Consider the following 17893-nt stretch of genomic DNA (forward strand, 5'->3'; position numbering starts at 1 on the left):
GAGGACACAAGTTCTGCAGTACTGAGGAAATTAATTTGATCCAAAAAGTGACTCTGTGTGGCTTTCACCAGAAATAATGGGAAAATGCATACCAGGCTGTCACCTTGGTTATATGGCTACTTACTCATTTTCTGAGGGGAAAAGCAAACTACAGAGAATGGTGGGTAAGATAAGAATATAAAAAACAGACTTCTTTTGTGTGTAACTTCCTGTAATGTGTTTGTTACTGCCATTTCTCTTGCCTTTACCAGAACGGATAAATTTTACCATTCCGCAGAGCCACCAGCTGCCAATTCAAGGGCTTTGACACTGAGGCCCCAGCAAACGCTGCCGTGGCCTCCAGCAGAGCCTGCTCTGCTCCTGTGCCAGAAGTTATGGTCCCCACAACATTACACATACCTGCTTCTGCACCAGGAAATGTGACATCTTAGCTTAACCTGTCCACCAACAGCTCAGGGAGCTGGAGAGGAGCTGTGGCACTGTGTCACTCGCTGGGATCGTGTCAGTGCTGTAGTAGAGGAACCAGAGAGTAATGACAGAGACTACTGACGCCTCCCTTGGCCGAAGCTCCATGTCATGCACCGGCCCCAATCATAAAAGCTATGTTTACTCCTGAAACTGAAGTTTAAGGAGAGGAAAATCCAGATGTAGCTAGTTGTTCCTGGCTTACTAATGGAGACAGTAATGATTAAGCCTGAAAGAATTTCTAAAAATATATAAAAGTAATGAGTTTACATGTTGCAGTCTAGTGTTGCGCACACTTCTGGCTGCAATTTTTTTTTAAAAGGGCGTCATTCTGTTTCATCCCTTATCATTTTTGAGCAGTTTGACATGAAGGTTCTCAGGAATGAAGCTGCAGAGCAGACTGCAGACATTGCAAGGGAAAACATGGAGATCCAATCATCAGAAATTCCCCACCTTTTCCAGGATATCACTTAAAAAATACATATCCAAAATACCTGTTTCCAATGAAGAAGCAAGATTCACCTCTGAGTGGTGAGAGGAGCCAGTGAAAGCAAATGATAAAATGATGAAATGTGAGAGCCAGACTCATAAAAATATAAATCAGTATCTTTCAGTGACTGCACTGAGGGGGCACAGTTTTACACCAGGCAGTCATCTGAGTTTCCACGGTTGTTGGTGTAGGGTCATGACTTGTCATCTTCTTAGTATTGATGATTGTTTCATAGCCACAGGAATATTTCTGAGCCAGTAAGTGACTAAACACTGAATGAAAAGAAGCACTTTGGGTCAATGAATTCTTCATTAGTATCTCAGAGGAGAGCCTGTCGTTTCAGGACCTCAGAGGAGCAGAATATGGGACATCTGTGTATACTGCTTGGCAAATTGTCAGTGCAACGCACTAACAAATTCATAAAAGTTGCCCTTAAATGAACCATTGGGAGGCCAAGTGATTAATAGGTTGATCTGTCGAAACTGTTAGTTTCCTAAAAGCATGACTGAGTGGACTCATTGCTTACGGTACAAGGAGCTGTTATTAACATTCCAATAGCTGTTTCTCGTTAAAGACATCTGTGACTTAGAACTGTGAAAGCCTGTTTGGTTTTGCATTTGTGTCTTAAATAAACGAAACACTGCATGTGTATACCCAGCACATGTTTCCTTTAAGGGGTTTGCTTTCAAAGCAGTCAAAGCAAAATACATTGCCTTGTGGCAAACGCAGCTGATGGGGTACCATTTTGCGGCCTGGGGCTTTCATCTCTTGCAAAGACAATGTGACCTGTGGAGACTTCAGGTTCCTTCATGCAATGTTCCTTTTCTGTGCCAAGATGCTACTCTGCTTTTACACAACATGTGGACCCCAGGCATCTGGGAGCTTGCTTTTTGGCAGCCGTATTTCTAATGTTCAAATATGGCAAAAGAATTGCTCTCTTCCCCATCCACAATGCTTCATCTGTGCTCCAGGGTTGTACGTCTTTCTTCAGCAGTTGGAGAAATCAAATCAGAATTGTAATTACCAGTAAATTCTGCCTCAACAAAACAATTGATTTCTGATACTGTCAGCAGCCTAGGAAGGATTATGAAATAACAAATAGGGCGAGGAAGCAGAATAGTGTGGTGGTTCAAGACCTATTTCATCCTGGGCAATTTAAGTTCGGCAACCTGCTGAGTCACCCAAGCTTGGATCTACAAAAGGACTTGAGCCTTCAAGTCCGAAAGGTATGCAGCTGAAAACCCTGCTCAGCTGGTGTTGTAGCCATGTCACTGCTGTTCTGTGATCACTGCACCCTGATGTATTTTGTAAAATACTCTGTTGTCATACAAGAAACAGAAACTGCTCAGGAATCAGTTTGAAACTGTCCCTCTTCCAACCCAGGAGTGCTAACCACTAGACTACAGCCAAGGCCCTCTCTTGCCTGATCTCTCTAGTGCGTAGCAATTAGATCATCAGGACCAGCTGGAGTAGTTTCAATTCCCTCTTCTGAATCGCGTCTCTCAGCAAATGCTCCACTTCCTATATAATAGGGTTTGGAGGGAAAGGGTGCTCTTGCGCTCTCAGGCTAAATTTCTTCCACCTTGTGGAATAGCCAAGGATAATGATGAACTATAGAAAAACAGAATAAATTAGGTTGGAAGGGACCTCTGGGAGGCCAGCTGGTTCAACGCCCTGCTCCAAGCAGGGTTAACTTCAAAGTTAGATCAGGTTGCTCATGACTGACATTTCCCCAGTGTCAATCTATACAAAAAGATAATCAGGCCCACTGCTCTTCCCTATGTTTCACCTCAGGAAACAGTACCAATTGTGCTTGCATTTGTACGGCAAAGTCCCTTCAAATTACTTCTACCAGAATCTGTCCAAAGTAAAAGAGTTGGAAGTGGGTGAGTAGAGGCCAGAAGACTGTCAGGGAACATTCAGGGAAATTCCTGCTGCCTCAAATCAGAAATAAATGTGTCACCTCACAGTGCCTTATCCTTCCGCAGATGTGCTGCCTTCTTTCATGTGTCACTTTAGGCAAGCCTTCAGGGTTCAGCGGCCACCATAAGGTAAGTGGCTTCTCCAAGGGAACAGAGCTTGGAAGGGTTTGGCTGCTCACATCTCTTCTCCCAGGAACCTGCAATTTTTGGCTGGAAGTGTGTGCAACAGAGATATTAGAAACAACCCCAAACAACTGAAACAACAGGACCTGAAATGCTACCAAAGGGGAAGGCCTTGGGCCTTCATGCTGTGATCACAAGAGCTGGGAGATCCCATGGAGGTCTTTAGACACATGAGCCCCTTCCACTCAGGCTGAACACATGAAACCTCTGCCTAGCGATCACTGAAACCAAGGGCAAGCCACAGCCAAGGCCTGGCCAGCAGCAAGCAAGGCTGGCCGAGGCTTGGCCAGCTGCTCAGGGGCTCTGGTGACACCCAGGGAGGCCACACACTGCCTGAACACAGCTTCGTGTAGGGACGCAAGTGGGACGCCTCCTCCTCTGCCAGAAAGCATACGGCTACAATCAATTGAGCAGGCAGCTGCCCATCAGCTGAGCTGCCATAAGTGGGCAAGGAAGACCTTTGCACTAACGTGTTTTCTCTCACAGGCAGGGTAAGCTAGGCACGTGGGCCCTTACAGCAGCACAGCTGATGGGCAGTTGCCTGTTAAACTGCCATAAAACCTTTTTAGCTGGTTCTGTGCCCATAGAGAGGTCCTTGTAGCCTGATTTGGGGAGGGAGGGAGGAAGAGAGCTTTGAGGGAGCCATTTGTGGTTGAGAAAGGACTGGCACTTTACAAGAAATTGTGTCATCCTCCCCTGTGTTCAGGGAAACTCTTGTTTAGGATAGGAAATTGGGACCCTCCAGGCTTTGTTATATCATGGCCTCTATGTACACACTTTGGGAGTATACAAACTGCAGAGAAGAATGTTGATCCATCGCTCAGGTCAAAAGGGGAACACTAGTAGCAGGCAGGATAGCTTTCTTGCAAAGCTGGGGCAGGACACGGATGGGAAGCCGCTCTCCTCGTATGGGAAGATGTTTTTACTGAAATAGATGAGACTGCCTTGAATTTTCAATTACCAGCAAGCTAGACAATTTCCTCAGCAGATGGGATGTCTCACTTCATGCTCATTTTTGTTACGTCAATATTCAAACCCCACTTAGTGCTCTTTTGGTGAATCATGTTTGTAAACTGTACAATGTCGCTATTCAGATATTGGGCAAGGTCCTGTCAATTTCTTTATGCTGGAAGTCTGGAAACTATTAAAACAATCTGAAATGTCCAGGAAGAGAGTATTTTATAACCTGTAAATCCTACTAATGTCTTCCAGGTTCATCTGCCATCATTCCTACCTCCTTGGGAGCAGTTCTAAATCCTGGAGTAAAATGTTCCCAGTGACCAGCATAGACTGGGAGGTACCACAAGCGTTAGCTAGAAGCTGCTACAGTGTGTTTTCATGTTGTTATTCTGAGTGAGGAGGTGCCTGTGCAGCTCTTTGCAAACCCATGTGAGCAGTCTTTCCCCCTGCTCTCAGCTGACTAAAAGCTGTGTAAGTGTGATGAACATGACATCAGGACTGCCTGAGACTGAAGAGAGTCTTAGCTCAGGCTTGGCAATCCCAAACCACACTCATTGCTGCACTAACCAGGTTCCCGTTCTTTACAACCACCTCAGGCAGTAAATAAAGTGTTTGTGGCTGCTCGCAAAGGGCCATGTCATGATGCTGTCATCCCACATCCATCCCGTGGACCTACTCTGGCCTAAGAGCAAGTTATTAAGCACACACTCTACAAAATAGATAGTCCTGTTTAAAATATAAGGGCCTGATCCTTTTAGTACTCACACCAGACGGAGGAGAAAACCTTCCAGTCAAGGACTCGCTGCAAATGGAGCTGGCAGTGCTTTCCTGAGCCGGCAGACAGCTTGAAACAATGGCTTTGAGGAGCGCGTCCTGCCTTCATTCATCGCACTAGGAGATTTGCCACCGAGTTCCACGGAAACAATGTGAACGGCCATATTCGGTGTTTCACTGCTGATTATTTTAGCAGACAGGATGGGGACAGGGTAGGAATGAGACCCATATGGGAAGTGGGAATTGCATGGTAGGAAGTAGGGAGACAACACAGAAAAAATCAGTGAAGGGGGAAAGAAACAAAGACAGGAGAGGGTGAAAGAATAAACCCTCAAGGGCAGACATGATGGTGATAATAAGGTACTCGCTCTTTATCTCCGAGTGACACTGGACACCACGGCGGGAACAGAGCTAACAGGATGAAGATAACTGGGCCATTTCTTCCTCATTACATGTTTCACTTGCCTCTATCATTTTGGGAGAATTGTTCTCTGGCTGGAAGATGCAAACTGCCCTTTGTGTATGCCCCAGCCTGTGAGGCGTGAGAAAACAGCTCCCTTCAGCCAGCTTGACGCTAGATACCCAAAGTGGGTGAGTCAGCTGGCGCCCACCAGAGAGGGGCACTGCCAGAGGTGATTTATTGTTTTAGGAGGGGAGGGATCATCTTCTGGAGGTGTCTATCCCCCTCCATCCCCTCCACAGGGAGCCAGACAGCTAGCTATTGCCTGCAAAGGCAAATCCCACCTGAGAACAGGTAGAAAGGAGTGTGCACAGTCCATCCTGGATGTGTCCTACCTCCTCAGTGGTGTATGAGAATACCTGCTTTGCTAAAGTTAATGGTGAGCCACCTTCCTTTCAAGCGTCAGATGCTTAAGACAAGGAACAGACTTGTGTTTCTTTTTTACAAGAGACTGTGAATTACAAGTCTGGGAAAGCCATACGGTACATCTATATTAGTAAATTAAACAAACCCAGGGCTTTTTTTCTGACGCTGAGGCCAGCTAGCATCGAACAGCTCATGTTCACACTGGTTGTGCTAATTCCTTTGCCTTGCCATGGAACGGTGTGGAAATGTGCTGGGTGGCCCAGGACAAAACTGTGCCAGAGAGATTTCTATTTGACAGAGTAGCTGATTGAGTTCCAGTGCCTACAAATGTTTAATTTGCTAGTATAGACGGAGCCTAGATCCTACATTAGCACAGACACATCCCTATTTTACAAGAATATCACAAGTACTAGCTACCTGCCACTCTCAAAAGAAATCTCAGGTGGGATTACCTGCAAAGTTTTCTCAGTATAGGAAAGCTGTGCCTCTACCTGCTCTAATTTTCACTCTGCCTTGGTGTGAATTTATAGCAGCTAGTAAGTTTGCACACCCTGTGTGAGTGTGTGTTTGTGTGTCTCCTTCCAAGACAGTGGAGAGCAAAATTGCTAGGGGGTCGTGCAGATAGACTCCTGCAAATCTTGCTGGCGTGACTGGGGACAGTCCTGTCCTCTGCTCTCCGTGCTGCTCATCTGCAGCATGGCTCCCCCAGCAGCAGTAGCAGCGGCATGTGACACTTGCTTACCTCCTGTGGCTGGCATGGTAAAGCAGACCCACCAGAGAGGTGCCTCTGACCCTCTGCCATGCTGGGAAACATGTGGCAAGGGTCAGCAGCACCTCTCACTGCCGCCCCAGCTACCAAGCCTGGAGCTAAGCAAAGGGTGGAACTGTCTCTTCACCACCCAGCAGGATTCAGCCATGTTTCTTCACCAGGGTCCTCAGTTGTGTCTCATGAGCTCTGAAAGCAGAAGAGATTATTGAGCTCTGTAGGGTGGATGTCTCCAGTTGTTCTTGTGAATGTGAAGAGAACTTCACATTTGTGTCAGAAGCGGTTGGGATTGACAGCCGCCTACTATCACACAATGGGGAAGTGTCCTTGGCACTGCGAGCAGGCAGGATGTTTACTACCAGGGATTTGCAGAAACTATTAGAACGGGCTGCGATAAGTGGATCTGATACATTTTACAACCCTTGAGGGCCTTTTCCTAATTTGCCATGTGACTTATCAACCTGTTATTGTCCTCTAGTGCTTTCCACACATTGATGGTACTGACCTTGAAAAGCCCATGGCCTAATATGTTGAATGATATTATTGTGTGTGGAGAGACAACAGAATTCTAGGTCAGAGACTGGAGGGAGAAGAGTGAACGTGGAGACAAGGCAAGTTGGAGAGTATTTCCAAGTGCCAGTTTGTGTAGGCCAAGTTCTCGGAGGGACTCATGAAGTGGTTCCCACTCCCTGTCATTGCTGTCACTGCAAGCCAAGAGAGGCAACTAATCTACATTCTCTTCTAAGTCACACAGGCCGAGTTTCCGCCAAATCCTACAGCATAGTCCAAACTTTATATAGTTCAGTCACACTGGGATCTTACAAAATATAGTATTATTACCCTTGTTTTACAAACAGGGAAATAGGAAGGAGGCTTTAAAAAACTCGTAAGATTGCAGAGTATATCAATGGCAGAAGTAAACATAGAAATCCCCTAAGCCCTTGCCCTTGCCATTTCTGGTTGGGTTCTCAAATCTGTTTAGAGAAATTCCCACCATAACAGAGACATTGTCCCAGGGCCATCTCCTTCCTTACGGAGGGAGTCCTTCCTTGGTTTCTTTTCACCATTGCGTTAACCACTGATGAAAGGGGTCACTTCCCCTCCTGCTCACAGTCATGTACATCTGAGGACACTTCTTTATACAGGAGAATTTGACTTGAGAGTGTTTAATTAACTGGTCCTTCTGCAGCTGCTGGATGAACTGCAAGGATCGGGTCAGCAGGCCGCTCTCCGTATGCTTCTAACAAGGCATCCAGTTTATACACCCTTCAAATTAAAGCTAAATAGAGACTGGATTCATCAAACCTGGAAGCGGCTGTCCAGAAGTAGAAGGTAGACAGGAGTTCACCCTGGGCTCTTGTGACCAGAAAAATCCCCTTCAGAACTCAGGAGCCGGTTGCTGGTTTATAGTGCCTGAGCAGCCGAGGATTTTGAACTTGATTCCTAACAGGTCAGAAATTAAAATAATGCCCAGAGCTGCTCTTTGTTACAAACACAATTGCGAAGTAAACCCTGTGCCAGTCCTAGTTTCAGAAAATCCAGTTCCATCACAGCTGCGCAAACCTACTTTCCCCTTGTCATTAAGGGGTCTCCAGACTGATCCCTAATGGCATTTCTGGTCTGCTTTCAACCACAAAGCAAAAGGTGGGGAAGATGCGGTTTTCTCACTCCTTGGTTGAAGGTTTGCTGAAAAACAAAGACTAACGAGAGCCAGGCAATGGTAAATTAGCGTGGGGCCAGACACAGGCATCAACGCTGTGCAGGGCGATGTGTGCTCCAAAGCGGGGAGCTGGTTCCAGCTCCTGAAGGGTCCACAGGGAGAGGCTGGGGGACAGCACGTGTGCGGGGGCACACCACCAGCCCACCGCCTTTCCCAGCCTCCTCCTGCGCAGCCCACACAACCGAGGGGCCCGAGGGGTGGATGAGAGGGGTCAGGGGCTGGCGCTGGCGGGGACAACCCCTCAGCCCCGTCCCCACAGCTGCTCCGCGCTCCCTGCCGCTCCTCCGGAGGGAAAAACGCAGTTGCTGGCGGAGGAGCGCCTCTGGCCCCAGCGCCGTGGCGGGGCGGCGCGGCGGCTGCCCGAGCGGCCCCGCGGCGGCCGCGGCCGCTAGGTGGGTACCGAGGGCCGGCGGCGGGGCCGGGCCGGGCCGGGCCGGGGCGGCGCGACCTGCGGGCGGCAGCGGCGGGCGCGGGCAGCGCGCCGGGCGCCCGGGGCTGGAGGGAGGGCGGCGGCGCTGCAGGTGAACGGGGGAGAGGCTGAAAATGCGGGCGCGACGGTGCAGAAGAGCCCTCCTGCTTTTTTTTTTTTTTTTTTTCCTTCCCCATAATCGGAGCCTACTGAAGAGCTAAGACAAGAGCCTTGCATCCCCACCGTTCTGCAGCCTGGTTCTGGCTTTCCTGAGATGTTCCCCACCCCCTCCCTCCCCCCCCCCCCCCCGGCTGCCCCCACGCCTGCTTCCCCTCTCCTGCCTGTCCGGCCGCGGCGGGAAGTGGAAGTGCCAAAATACCTTGACAGAGGCTGTTCTCACAGGGGTTTCAGCCTCGCTGCAATCGGGAAGTACAGGAAACATCACAGGCGCAGTTCTCATGAAACTCTCTGCTTTAACAGTTTTGTGGACCGAAAGGATTCAGGCAGTTCAGATGCACAGCTCTTTCGGTGCTTTCCATAGCCACCGGCACAAACCCCCAGGTGCAGGCCCAGCCCAAATCCCCACGCAGAGGAGCAGTATTTGGTGGGGCACCGTGTAGCAGTGAGCCCTGGTGGTGTTTCACAGCACTGTGGATGAAGCCGGAGGCACCAGATGTCCTGGTGCTGAGGAAGGATGAGACCAAACATGACTGAGTGATGCCATTAGCCTGCATTTCCTGAGGAAATGGTGGAACCTGTGAGCAGCAAACAGCCAAAATCTTCAGATTTAAACCTTTCCCTAGGAAATGGAGCCTGGGATTCCCTGGCACCTCCTTAGGGAATGTACTGCTGGGACTAATTTAGCCAGCCAGCGCATGGTGTTGCTCCTCCACATCAGCCTGGCAGCAAGGCCGTTTGCCAAAGCGCCTGGCTCCCCAAGGAGGAAGCCCAGACCCAGCGCAGGAGTCTGCTCTCCTCCACTTCCCTCCTTTGCTTTTTGCACTGTCATGAATTCAGCAGCCGCACCAAGGTTCCTCTAACAGTACCTTGCAAAAGGATGAAAACACCTGAGAAGAGGAGGTTAGACTGAAAGTCTCCAAATGCTGCTGAGGAAATGATCCTGTTCATTCCCTCCCAAAAAGCAACTTTGCTAAAGCCATGTATAAACTGATACTCCAGATCTGCTCGAAGGACAGCACACATATCCTGTGTAGCATCCAGATGTACACACTCTGCGGGTTTTAGCTTAAGACAACTGAAAGAGAACCCAAACGGAACCCCCCCAAGCATGATTTTTTACAAAGTTTAGTGCCAGAACCTGGTCTATGAGCTTTCTTTATATGCTAATCCCACTTCTGTCAGGAGGCCGCAAGTGTCCCGAAATTAATCTGAAGTAGCAGTCCCCAAAGAGAAGGATCTATTTTTACAGTGATGATGTGGAGATGGTGATCCTGCTTTTTCTGGCAACAGGGGAGAAATTCCTCTCTGCAGCACTATCCACCTGCACTGGACAACAATAGAGGGTGACTCAGGACGAAGGGCTCTGTGACACTTCCAGCTCTGTCACAGTTGAGTCACCAGCCAGGATGGGATGGGGTGGGCCCAGCTGGGAACGCAATGTGCAGGATGTGTCTCAAGTACAAAGCCAAAGCAGATAGGTCCTTTTCATATGCATGCATATGGGACCGCAGGCAAATACAGATAGGTTATTTAAACCAAACTAACGGCAGGGCCTCTGAAGGGCTGAATTTCCTCCCTCAGCCACTTGTGTCTTTCAGTCTTTGCAGGGGTGTTTGCAGCTCCCGTGCCCCCAGCTGTGGGGCGCTGCAGCAGCATCCTCTGGCTCCAAGGAGGAGAGGGAAGGAGTGTAAAGCAGGAAGGAACGCAGGGCCAGGAGGCACCATGTCCCCTTGTCCTGCTAGAGCCCCGCACTGTGGCCCCCAAAGCAGGGCACGGCACCTGATGCAGGTTTGGACGTGGCTGTCCTGTCCCCTGTAACACGTGTGCGGGTGTTGAGTTGCTCCAAGAGACATCAGCTAAGGCAGTGGACGGATATGTTCAGGAGCCTATTTATTAGTGCAAGGGAGGGTAATCATATCTGCCAACAGTGAGCTTCTTGATCATCACTCTGCCCTTCACTGGCTCAGGAGATAGCTATTGTCAGACTAATGGCATCTTAGTGTTTGCAAAACTCATTTTTCAGGAAAATCCTAAGTTTTTATTTGTTATGTGTTTCTTACTCTGTTCAGGCATTGCTATAGGGCAGCACTGGGTGTTTACATGTCCTAATGGTGCATTTCTAGATCATAATGTGTTTGGAAGTCTTTTATGTTTTTTAACTTTGAAATTCTTCCATTTCTGATGTTTTGAGAATATGTTCTATAGTTGCCTCTTTTCATATATGATTTTTTTTCTTTACATTTATTCTTATATTATGTAACTTCAGTTTAACCTTGCTTTTTCCTCTAGAAATTATATTGTGGAAAAAAATGCACTTCAACGGTATGTTATGCAAGTGTAACAATTAATTAAAACATTCCCTCCATGAATGAAAACAGAAATTCTTCTAAGCATGTAGACATTAAGGGTTCAAGTCTGCTTTTACTTACCCTGACATCAACCAGGAATGACACCAATGAGTTTCATCTGGGTAGAGTTAGCAATGGAGAACACGTCCTGGATTTTCACATGCACAAATGGCACGCTTTCAAAAGTACCAGTCCTTCAACATATGTCCTCAGACAACCCATGCTCTTGGATAATCCTTGCAAAGTCAGAGGCAGGGGCAATGAAAAGCAGGGAGATGGAGGGCTGTGGGGTGAACTCCCTTGGGGCTATAACCTGCTGTGGCAAGACTAGTAGTGTCTAGCAGGAGGGTGTGAGCTGGAGCAGGGGCAGTGGTGGCAGCAGCATGCTATAGAACTGCCCGCAATGCTTTGCGCCAGCCTGGCTATCAGCCGCAGCATGGAGTTCGTCATGGGCTAAGCTCCCATGAATTTCCCCAGCTTCTCAGCCAGCTTTTCCAGCTTGCAGCAAGCTCTGCACGGTTGCATCTTGCTTGCTCTGGTTACTCACGCCATTCAGGGCTAACCTAAGCGGGCCTTCGCCCCCACCACTTTGATCCCTGTGCAGCCATACACCCAGGCAGCTTCGCAGAAGCCAAAGCAGCCCCCAGGCTGTGTTATGCTGACATTGGCCCTAGAGAGGACTAAGATTGTATAAAGCTTCTCCAACAGTTATCTTGGTTCCTATTCGGAGTCCTGAATTGAGGACTTAGGATTCAAATTTGGGGACGGCTGTCTTGCTCGTTCAGCCTCTTGGCAAAGGAGTCCTCAGGCAGCAGAAAGAGAAGTGGCAGTGGAGCCGAGGCTGGCGTTTCTTAGCAGGGCCGGAAAGGAGCCCAGTCTGCCTGGCTCTGAGGAGGACAAAAACTATCTGTCTTTCAGAGACAGGAAATGGTGGGGGCACCTCTTACGGTTCCCCAAGCAAATATGTGATTTTCAGCTTTTTTTTCCTCCTTTGTTTGTAAGTTTATTCTTTTAAACAAATGGTTTCTACTCTGGCTCAATTTGCATTTTAGGCCACATTTTAGGATTGGTTCCTATTTTATTTGGATCTAACACAAATCCCTGATTCCCAGTGCCCCCAGGGTTAACAACTTGAGGCAGCTCTCATTTTATCTGAATGGATGGGGCTGAGTTGAAATGTAAACTTTGGACAGGCCAGCTTGCTTCCCAGATGTTTCTGTCAGTGGTTTTTTTCAGATGGTCCCACTTCCCAAAATCAGTTGGGGGATGGTATCAGTGTAGCAACAGACCAGGAATTTTGATGTAATCCCTTGCATATGAAAAGGCAGGAGATGCCCTTCCAAAATTTTTTTCAGTCATAACCCAATCTTTGTGCAATAGCTGTCCTAATTGCTCATAACTTGCATACCACATGCAAGGATCAACTCTTTGCTTGTAGGCTCAACATGTTTATGTTTCATTTCATGGCAGCAACAGGAGAAACTGGCTGCCTATGCTACAGTATTTCCTATCTCTGCAGTGTCAAATAGCGGCCTGCGCTTCTCAGGTCAATCCAAGGAAAAAAGCCCCTTTTTTCTCATTTTCTCCCAGAAGCTCCCTTGAAACAAGAAGGGACATCTTTTGGGTTGTCCACCTGGCAGGGGTGTGCTTCAGCAGTGTCAGAAATTCCCAAGGAATAGTTAGAGGTAAGCCTTAAAATGTTTATTCAAAAGCAAGTTTCTTGTCTCCTTCCCCCTGCCACGGCCCCAGCTGTGGGCAGCCGTGCAGCTACCTCGTGCCTAGGGCCAGCTCAGTCCCCATGCTCTCTCCAGGAGCAAAGCAGCATGATATTTCCCTTCTCCCCATCACTATCTCTCTTGTTTATTCATAGATCAGAAAACCAAAGACTTTGGATGTAGCAGACCAGGGCATGCAATGCCTCTGTAACATTCCTAAAATACTGAGGGAATCGTGCAAGTCTTTGCAAAAGTGAGGGCCCCTTTTCCAGTTCCACCAAGCTCAGCACGGAGCTGGTGGAGCCCCTCTCGCAGTGCTTCTCACTATCTTTCTGCTGGCTCCTCAAGGGGATCACCCTGGCTGGGGGGTGGGGAGGAGGGATGACAAATTTTCATCTTGTATTGATAGGGCAACTGAGAAACAACAGGAATCAGTCACTTGTCAGGTCTAAAAGGTTGGCTCCTGCAGACCCAGGGCCTGTGCCATGGTGGCCAGAATTTCTGGCCCTCCAAGATGCACCCCCAAACCACCGTTATGCCAAAACCTAGGTGCCTTGGAGCCACAAGGCCTCAAACACCTGGAATCTAAGACTGGTGTATGGAGGAGCCTGCAGGACCTCCAGAATAGCCACCGCTCTCCTATAGGATAGGGACAGGCTGGGTGGGCTCTGATGGCAAATTGCTCACCTTGATTCAGCTCTGGGGTTGTACTGATTGCCAGGGAGCCATAGGTAAACCACTCGCCAACCAGCTGCAGCTGAAAGACCAGCAGATGGCCCATCTAGCAAGCATCTGCCATAAGGAGGGGAGGCTGGCCGCACAGCCAAGGGCAGGTTCACTTTCAAGCCCTGTCTGCTTTGCATTACTCTGGTGAGAGCAATTGGCACTGTTTTTGCAGCCACTTTGCACTGCAGGTGAGCCTGGGCTTCAGGCTTCGGTTCCAAAAGCAAAAGCTCTGACATCAGGCTTGTTTTTGTGCCTAAATCTTACTTTCTCCAATTAAATAGAACACATATTTGCCTCAAACTTTGACTTCCTTAACTCTTAGCTTGCTTCAGTTTACCCAAATCATTCAGTGTCCTGCTTCCTCTTCAAGCCAAAGGTATAGGAGCAGAATTATCTGAAGGGAAGCTACTTTAATATTTCCAGTTTGACCAGGAATAGGAAGTATCAGAAATCTTGTGAAGAAATTGTGGTGTTTCCAACTTATTTCAACAAAAATGTCGTTTGGAGAAGTTCCGCCGGGCATTTTGAACAAACAGCAAACAAACTTGGCAGCTTTCCTCTGCCAAGCACAGTTTGTCAGATCTCTGGTAAGGACTGAGCAGGAGTCCAGATAGGATCAGTAAGGTTCAGGTGTTGCAAGCCGAAACAAAGTTCACAAATGCAAAGTGAGGGCTAGGAACAGGAGTGCTTCTAACAAACTTCAGCATAACATCAGCTGATTTCATGATGATGAGCACAAAGGTCACCAGCCCACTGGTCACCAGAAAATGCTTGTGCTGCCTTTGGCAGGGTGACGTGGGTCCTGCCTTTTCCCATTCACAGTCACACCTGAGGCTAAAGTACATGAGGGAGACACAGACTGCAGAAGTAATATCTCCAGTGGCTCAACCTCCTTACAGGAAACAAGTGCTTTTCCTTCAAATGTTCAAGCCATTTATTTTCCCTTCCTTTTTTACAGTAACAGTGTTAAAAGTGCAGTTCTCCTCCGCAAAGTGCTTTTGTATAAATAGGCCTTGCCCAATCTGATCCCCATGTGCGTTCAGAGTCAGATCTGCTGACTTCAGTAAGGATAACAGCCAGCACTGCTTTTTTACTCCTCTGATATTTGCACAAATAGGCAAGAGGGGCTTGGGCATTCTTTCTCCCCTGGCCATCATCGATAGACTGAGGCATGACATGAACTTGATAAATGTCATCTGACATGAGACCTAGCCCGTCCCTGCCTACCTCAAACCAACTTGCTCAATGTCTTGCTTGTGGGAACAGGTCAGACTTCAGCCTAGACCCTAGCTCTGTAGCTCAGCCCAGTGAGCACAGTAGCAATGTCCAGCAGGGTAGCATCAAGGTGCTGAGTAAATCTGTGGCTAAAGCCCCTCAAAATGTCAATTTGAATTCAAAATTGGGGACAGGGAAGAGAAGAGGAGAGGGGATGCTGGTACTGCCACCCTTAAAGCATAATGTAGGTGCCAAATTTAGGAGCCTGGTATCCCAGCCTTCCCTCCGGGATCAGCAGAAAGAGCCTGGCCAGGGGGAGCATGTATGCAAACCATGGGGCTGAGGAGTGCTTCCCATTGCTCTACAGGGACGAGCATGTTTGTGTTTGTCACCTCCGTGTCAGGATGAGCCCGAGGTGCGCTCTGCTGCCCTCCCCCTCCGCTTGTATCCTGTTTTCCTTGCGAAGGAAATCTGGGCAAGTGGGCCGGAAGAGCACCAGGATGGGCTGCCGCAGGCCAGCGGGATCAGGGCACAGCGCCCCACACCTGCCCCACCACACAGGTGTGCCCCATGGGACCACCACTGACCTATCTGCCTACTCACCACCTCTGGCGTGGGGCCTGCCACAGGCAGCAACACCAGCCCACCACGTTCCCCCGCGGAGAGGAGTGCGGGGCGACCTGGCGTGCACGAGCGTGCTGCCACGCTGAGTGCCACTGGGGACACTGCCGGGGCACAGGCGTCAGGAGGCCCAAAGGGCAGATATTAGCCCAGCCAGGTGTGGTTTTTTCAACCCAGTACGCTGCCCTCCACCCAGCTAATCTCTTCCCAGTGCTGCATGGCAATAAAAGCAATAAATGCTGGTACAGTGAGGTCACCAGCTCCCTGTACGACAACAAGAATTTGCAGAAAAGAACATTGTTGTGATTAGAGAAAAGATAACAGATTAATCATCCAGTCGTCAATCTGGCTGGGAAGGTGACCTCATGGCTTGCAAAGCAAGGGACAGAGCTGGCACTGCCTGCCAGAGGAGGGATCGGGGTTTCCAAAAGAAAGCAAATTAGCCAGCTCTGGCAGTGCCTTCTGTGGGCTCAGATCGCTGCAGTACCTGAATGCCACTTTGTATGGGGCATTGGGGTTGCCTTATTTGCTTGCACCTGGATTCCTAGTCACTAAAAAAGCAGATCCCTCGGTCACTGCTCTCTACCCATCAATGTAAACTGATGCTAACACAACGAGCCTTTCCAGTTTCCAGTGCCCCCAGCAACCATGCGCATCTTTGATGTGAACTCCCCTCCAGGCTGGAGAAAATTCACCTCCGCAGACTGATGATGCAACTCTGCAAGATAAACCTGGGGTGGGTTCAGCCCTCAGCATGAACACCAGGGAGACCTGACTCTGAACACGCTTCTCTCCGCAGCATGAGGTCTCAGATTTGGCACCCACCCTCGCACTCACAAGGCTGAGGGACAAAAAGCAGGTACAAAAGAATAACCTCTGGATTTATGTGACTGCATTGTCTTAATCAGAAGGTCCCCTCCCTCTTTCTGAGCTTGAGCCTTGTTGCTGGACAGAGGTAAGAAGTTAGCTGGATGGGCAAACTCTTGTCCAGTCATCTCTCTGTCTGACTCACTGGTTTGGACTTGTCCTCCTGCACCTCCACTTTACAGAACAGGCATCTGAGAGGAGGAGGATATGCTTAGCTGACCAGAGGGCTTTCCAAACCCAGCTCATATTCCATCAACTGCCTAGCGAGGGATCTCCCAATAATTCAAATTTTGTGGCTTACGAAGTATGTTCAGAGGATGTTCCAAGGCCGTTTATAAAACAGGCCTTTAGGATCACCTGGCAGGAAAGTTAGCAGAGACTGACAGAGGAGATAGATCTAAGGAAGCCAAGTGTTAGTGTCCCCTTCTCCATAAATGTTCTTTAGCTCAAGCACACTGGTGTTTTGTATAATACATGACAATAACCATGCATTTGACCAAGACTGCAATGGAAATATCTGGAGGGGAGAGCATGAGAATGAATGCAGAACAGGTAATGTGAAAATCTGCTGTGGGCATCAAGAGGAGGCATGATGTGAGTGACAGCCAGACATAGGCTGAGGTGGCAGAACCTGTCAGCAAGGTGATGAAAGCAAAAATCTGGCTTCTAACCCAGCGTGGAGCAAGCATGACCCAGCCAAGAGGGAGAGCAAACAGAGTACATGAGATGGCAAGAAGCTACTGCAGTCACAGAGCTGCACAGGTTTCCAAGATCTTGAAAATGGGCAAAGCTGAGGAACTTCTTGAGGCAGGAGTGGGAGACTGAGAAATTACAGATGGTTGAGGTCTTTCATAAGCTGGTTATTGAACAAGCCTGTCTCGTGATCCCCAAAGTCTCACAGGGCCTCAGGAGGGTGTTGGGAACCCCAGCAGAAAGTGGGGTGTCTGGTACATTCACTAAACAGCTCACTGCTAAGCTACTGATGGGCAGGAGAGGAATAGTCACTTGAGAGGAGAGTGGAGTTACCTGTCCAGCCTGGCATGTGTCCCTGACAAACATCTCAGCCAGGTCCTTTTAGAAGAAGGCACAGGAAAACCCATAATGAGGGGAATGAACGTGCAGAAACATCCGGCTCACTGCCTTTTAAGACTTAACTTTTTTTCTGACTTTATCATTTCAGGTACACAGCTCAAACCCTTTGCTGCTGTGAATGTGTGAGCCATGATGAAATCACAAGAGCCACATACACTGCCTATTAAGTGAGCTAAATGAGTTCATGGTAATGACACACCAGTTCCGAAAATTCACAGATCGGGTACAGCTGCAAGCCAAAGCGATAAAGCCCTTCAGTTAAAAAGGATGGCATCTTGGTTACAAGTGGGCGTGCGTGGGGTTAAAACAGTTCACCTTCCAGAGGTGGTAAAATAAATACATGAATTTATTTAGTACTTCATTCTGATGAAATATCCATAACACCCCCCCAGCCCCCTGTCACTCTGCCTGTTGCTGCATAGAAACAGGTCTGGGATGATGTATACAGATGAGTGTGTGCAGGAAGAGGGCTCTTCCACACAGGAAGGGTATTTTTATAAACAGGAAGTGTATTCTCCTACCAGATTTACTTCTATATCAAGTCCTGTTTTAGGTGGAACTGTCTGATCAAGGAGAAGAAAACAAGAAGCTCATTCACAGGATGGCAGAACAAG

The 17893-nt window shown here is 48.5% G+C and overlaps 1 long non-coding RNA gene across 1 annotated transcript; it reads left to right on the forward strand.

The window, feature by feature from the left end:
- The first annotated feature begins 8326 nt into the window (after positions 1-8326).
- On the forward strand, positions 8327-17633 carry LOC138067474 (uncharacterized). The gene is made up of 4 exons (XR_011141471.1): positions 8327-8498; positions 12634-12728; positions 16000-16179; positions 17368-17633. It is a non-coding gene; the product is annotated as an uncharacterized lncRNA (long non-coding RNA).
- Positions 17634-17893: the final 260 nt, after the last annotated feature.

Source organism: Struthio camelus, chromosome 5 (assembly GCF_040807025.1).
Source record: "Struthio camelus isolate bStrCam1 chromosome 5, bStrCam1.hap1, whole genome shotgun sequence".
Classification (NCBI taxonomy): Eukaryota; Metazoa; Chordata; class Aves; order Struthioniformes; family Struthionidae; genus Struthio; species Struthio camelus.